Raw genomic sequence first — 6269 nt, 5'->3', positions numbered from 1 at the left:
CCTCTTCCTTTTACATGGGTCAGTGATCAGGAACAGACACAGAGATCTGTCTGTGTAAAAGGACCCTAATTTGGAGAACTGGAGGCCACAATCGGCACTATAGAAAGGAGCATACCAAGGTATCATGTGACTCCATTGTAATTTATGCAGTGTTGAGCAGGGCAGGCAAGGGACCCTCATTTTCTTGTGTCATGACTAGGTAGTGCCTGGGGATTTAGTGCAAGCCACAAAGAGAGAAAACCAGTCATGTACCTGCCGCTAGAACCTGATGAACTAGAGCAGAGGATGGGAGTGGTCCTAATGATGATGTGTCATGGTGTCCTCCAGTGTCAGACTGGGGTACATAGGGCCCACCAGTAAAATTCATTCTGGGGGCCCACTGTAAAGCTACATGCATATACTACCTGCCCACACTATCCAGTTTTTTTTACAGTTGTGTTCAAAATTATTCAACCCCCACTGAAATTGAGTGTTTTGGCCAGTTTGACATTGATTTTGATCATTTCAGTCATCTTGTTTACAATTAAATCAAAGAGGCACTTGTAAGTCAGACAAATATAACATAACATTTGTAATGAAATAACCACAAATGTATTTTCTGTGCTCACATCATTATCAGTTTTATTCAACCCCCAAGTGACATTCAATCTTAGTACTTAGTACAACATCCTTTTCCAGTTATAACAGCTTTTAAACGTGAAGCATAGCTTGACACAAGTGTCTTGCAGCGATCTACGGGTATCTTCGCCCATTCTTCATGGGCAAAAGCCTCCAGTTCAGTCACATTCTTAGGCTTGCGCGCTGCAACTGCTTTCTTTAAGTCCCACCAGAGGTTCTGAATCGGATTTAAGTCTGGTGACTGCGATGGCCACTTCAAAATGTTCCAGCCTTTAATCTGCAACCATGCTCTACTGGACTTGGAGGTATGCTTGGGATCATTGTCCTGTTGAAAGGTCCAACGTCTCCCAAGCTTCAGATTTGTGACGGACTGCATCACATTTTCATCCAATATCTCCTGGTACTGAAGAGAATTCATGGTACCTTGCACACGCTGAAGCTTCCCTGTACCTGTAGAAGCAAAACAGCCCCAAAGCATGTTTGACCCCCCGCCATGCTTCACAGTAGGCAAGGTGTTCTTTTCTTCATAGGCCTTGTTCTTCCTCCTCCAAACATAGCGTTGATCCATGGGCCCAAACAGTTCTAATTTTGTTTCATCAGTCCACAGAACACTATCCCAAAACTTTTGTGGATTGTCCACATGACTTTTGGCATACTGCAGTCGATTCTTCTTTTTCTTTGGAGACAGCAAGGGGGTGCGCCTGGGAGTCCTGGCATGGAGACCTTCTTTACGCAGTGTGCGCCTTATTGTCTGAGCTGAAACTTCAGTTCCCACATCTGACAAATCTTTTTTCAGTTCCTCAGCAGTCACACGGGGACTTTTCTCCACTTTGCGCTTCAGGTAGCGCACAGCAGTCGAAGTCAGCATCTTCTTTCTGCCACGACCAGGTAACGTTTCAACAGTGCCCTTTGCCTAGAATTTGCGAATGATGCTTCCTATGGTGTCTCTTGGTATGTTTAACATCTTTGCAATCTTCTTATAGCCATTGCCCTTCCTGTGAAGAGAAATCACCTCTTCTCTTGTCTTCCTGGACCATTCTCTTGACTTCACCATGTTTGTAAACACACCAGTAAATGTCTAGAAGGAGCTGAGTATCACAGTCCTTTTAAATCTGCCTAATTGGTGCTTATTATGCTTGATTGCTGCTCCTTGACATCCACAGGTGTTTTCAATACCTGATCGAAAACACTTGAATGAACCTCTGTTCTTAAGAGTAGTAGTCTTTAAGGGGTTGAATAATTGTGTCAATGAAGAAATCACAAAAAAAAAACATTTAATACTGTATTACAAAAACAATTGATGTCATTTTAGTTGCATTTGGTTCTTTAAAAAGTCCTTGTAAGATTTCATTCTGAACACAATTACAAATGTACACTAAATTCCCTAAAACCCTTTACAGCATTGGGGGTTGAATAATTTTGAACACAACTGTATATGGACATAGGCAATGTACTGTATAGCATTTCAGCCAGCCTATCTATATGTCAGTCTACTGTGCCATGTGCCATTTGAGGAGGGGGTGGGGGACTAGGGGCCCACCTTGCTCAGGGGCCCAATGGGGATTCACCTGTTCCCCTGTGGGCCAGTCCGAGCCTGGTATCCTCTCTCAGGCCATTGCTCCCTGGGGTCGGTAAAGTGAAGGAGGGGCACCCTGTGTTCCCACAGGGCACTCCCTGTAGCTGGGGACTCCGTGTGGTTATTTGGGGGTGCCCATGGTGTTAATGTCCATGTGGGTGCTAGGCAGGGCATGTGTTGAAGATGCAATGGCCAGCATGTGGTATTAAGAGAGTCAGAGACCAGGCCAGATGAAACATGCAGGATTGAAGTTGTAGTACATCCAGCAGTAGTTTGTATACAATGCAAAGTCCTCCCAGATGTCCCAGCATGAGCTAAACAGATGAATACAGCATTGGCTCTCAGATTACTCTGGCTAAAATATCTACTACAGGGATCTCTGATTAATGGCTGTGCTCTGTCAACCGGGGCTCTAGTGTCCACTATTCTGGGATGCAAAGGGTGTCTTAACTTGTTTCCCTCTTCAGCAGTGGGGTCTGGATTGCCTTAAACTGGATTACCTTGCTGTCTGTCTCGCTGTAGACATGCAAATCCTCTTCTTTTAGTTCTTGTTTGCTTGCATTTCCTGGAGCTGGTGGAGGTGACAGAGTCTCTAGGACTTGGAGCTGGAATATGTGGGAGAGAAGCACATGGAGACTGCTCCTTCTTCCTCTCTCTCTACAACTACTGTGTCTGGAAACTTTTGGAGCTATGGGGTGGAGCCGACCCACATCTTGAGCTCCAGATAGATCTGGGCCAGGATTGTTAACTCTAATCATGCTTGTTTCAGGCTTATATAACAAACCAAATTTTGCAGATATTCCCAGGTCTGGGTTACTGCATAACCCCTCCTTAGGTCTTATTACCAACCAATTAGTGCCCCCTATAACAGTAAAAACCTCTATATACTCCTATATTAGTGCCAGCCACACTGTGCGCTCTATAACAGTACCATCCACGCAGTATCACCATATAATAGTACCAGCCAATTAGTGCCCCCTATGATAGTACCAGCCATGCAGTGCCTTCCTATAATAGTAACAGCCACACCTTGCCCCCTATAACAGTACCAGCCACACAGAAGCAACTATAATAGTGGCAGCCACACAAAAGCAATTATAATAGTGCCAGCCACACAGAACCACAACCACCCTATAACAGTTCCAGACATATAGTGGTCCCTATAATAGTACCACCACATACTGCCTTCCTATAACAGTACCAGCTACACAGAACCCCTAAAACAGTTTCAGCAACAGTGTCCCTCATAATAGTACCAGCCATGCAGTACCTTCCTATAACAGTACCAGCCACTCAATGCCCCCTTTAATAATACCAGCCACACATAAGCTACTAGAACAGTACCATCCACAGAATACCTCCTATATTAGTACCAGCCACACAGTGCCCCATATAATAGTACCAACCACAGTACCTTCTATAAAAGAAACAGCTACACAGTCCCTCTCTACAACAGTTCCAGCCACAAAGTGTCCTCTATAACAGTATGAGCCATACAGCTCCCCTATAACAGTACCAGCCACAAAGTACCCCCTATAACAGTACTAGCTACACAGTACCACCCATATAATAATACCATCCACAAAGTACACCCTTATAGCAGTACCAGACACACCAGGCCGCCTATAACAGTACCAGGCACACAGTACTTCCCTATCATAGTATCAACAACACAGTAACCCCCTATAACAGAACTGACCACACAGTGCCCCCTATAACAGTATCAGCCATACCAGTCAAAAAATACGGGGCCTGCAACTTTTTTTTTTCCATACCAAACTGCCATTAGTAAATGACTCCCATTGTGTCAGGTTACCAGGTAAATTTCCTTTAAAGGGGTTATCCCAAGACTAAAGTAAAAAATTAAAATCAGACATCATATAGTACATGACATCTCTTTCTAACAAATCTAGAACCAGCCCTGGACCTCACATGGATCCAGAGATCTCCACATTCATTGTTCTGCTAGATTTATATCAAGCTCAGGGGGAGTGTCTTTTCTGCTGCGGATAAGGGGGCGTGTCCATGATCTCCCTATTACAGCTCAGGGGCGTGTCTCAGCTCTCTCTATCACGAGCTCAGGAGCAGTTCAAGGATGAAACTGAGCATGTGCGGCCCATCTCAGTGAGCAGGACAGAGAAATAAGAAAATAAAAACAAGCAGGTGGCGCTATGCAGATACATTTTATTGAATAGCTCAGTTGGCTAGTCTAAAAAAATTTGTTTGAATCAGATGTTTCTTTATTAACAATTTTCTAGTCATATTTTATCACATTACATGACATTTTTTGTAGACCGCAGACATATACATTATCTGTCATATATAATATATTACATTATAATACACATATCTACAAAGACATGGCATGAATCTACATAGAAACTCAGGTATCAAAGACATCTCCAATGTGATTACAAATATCCTCCATGAACAAATAAACCCTAACCCCACCACCCCTCCCAATCCTACAAGGCAGGAACACATTTATAGCAACCTTCCTTTTATCAACACTCCTGGGGTGTCGGCACCACAATACTCCTCAGTAAACATCCTCCAGCATCAAGTTCCAACCACCGATATTCCATAAAACATCACAATCCAGCATCCATCTTCCTATACAGCCGTATTTCAATTCCCGGTAAACCACTCACCGACAGGCTTCTGTATATGCACCACACACCTGCTACCATCCATGGCCTCTTCCCTTCCTCTCCTCTTCTCAGACTCACTTCAATATCATATGTATCCTCCATCCTCACTGCATTCACCTCGTCATAGAAAAACTCCTTGTAAGCGCCAACCAGGAGCTACAGCACCCAGAATTATCGATCCAGCTGCCCCAGATTGCTTCAAATTTGGACAGACACTTCCTTTTTTGATATACTCCTCTTTCTAAGCGAATCACTATATTTAATCTAGCAATATATTCTGATATATCAGGAGGTATGGGCTGGATCCACTTTGCTGCCAATGTTTTCCTAGCTTGATATAACATTCTTCCTATTCCAGTAATTATAACAGATTGTAGATTATTTTCTGGTATCAAGCCTAATACGCACAGTTTGGGATCCAATTTAAGATTAGCACTGTATACCTTGTTCACCAGATGTAGTATTGCTTTCCAATAGGATGTCAGTGATGAGCATGACCACAGCATGTGCAATAGATCAGCTTCATCACTTCGACACTTCGGACAGGCTGGGCTATCTCTGTAGCCTATTTTATGCAAAAACACTGGGGTCTTGTACACCCTGTGTATTAAATACAGGTGGGATAGACGTGCTGCTCACTAAGGATAAAGTGGGGTAAGTTCACCACCTCCATCCATGCTCATCCGTGAGTTCCCCTAGATCTCTTTCCCACTGACGTCTACTTGTTAATGGATATCCCTTAAGAAAGTCCTCTAATAGGGCCTGATACACCATGGAGATTGCTCCCTTCACTGATCCAGACGCAACCACTATATTTAATGTCTGTTTGATATAAAATGTTACCGGGGCTATCTTAGATTGAGCTTCCAAAGCATCTAAGTTGCAGATATCGCTAAGAACTGTGAAGTGGGGCAGCCCAAATTCAGAGCACATTGTTGGTATTGTTTTAAGATTCCATTAGAATAGATATGGCTCAAATTCCATATCCCTTTATTATTCCACTCGGAGAATCCATTCAGGTTATCCAATTCCTGAAGTGTGGGATTATGCCATAGAGGCGAGATGTTCATTAACTCTGTTATCCCTAAAATACTCTTTGCCTTATTCCATACTTTCCTCATAAGTAGCAAGGTCGGAATATTTCCCACTTCTCCTGTTATTTCTCCTTCAATAGCCGTCAGCGGGGGAGACCTATTTGCAGCCCATCTTATCAACCGACCACTCTTCCCTCCCATGTCATCTATTACCCCCCACCCTTTAAAGTGTTGCAGTTGGGCCGATAAGAAGTAAAGCATAGGGTTGGGTAAAGCCAGACCACCGGCTTCCTTATTCCTTTGTAGGATTTCGTATCTTATTCTTCCTCTATTATTTTTCCAAATAAAAAACCGGAACAGTTGTTGTATTTTATGGAAGTAGTGCACTGG

This window comes from Bufo bufo, chromosome 5 (assembly GCF_905171765.1).
Source record: "Bufo bufo chromosome 5, aBufBuf1.1, whole genome shotgun sequence".
In the NCBI taxonomy this organism is placed as follows: Eukaryota; Metazoa; Chordata; class Amphibia; order Anura; family Bufonidae; genus Bufo; species Bufo bufo.
This window is presented reverse-complemented; position numbering follows the sequence as displayed.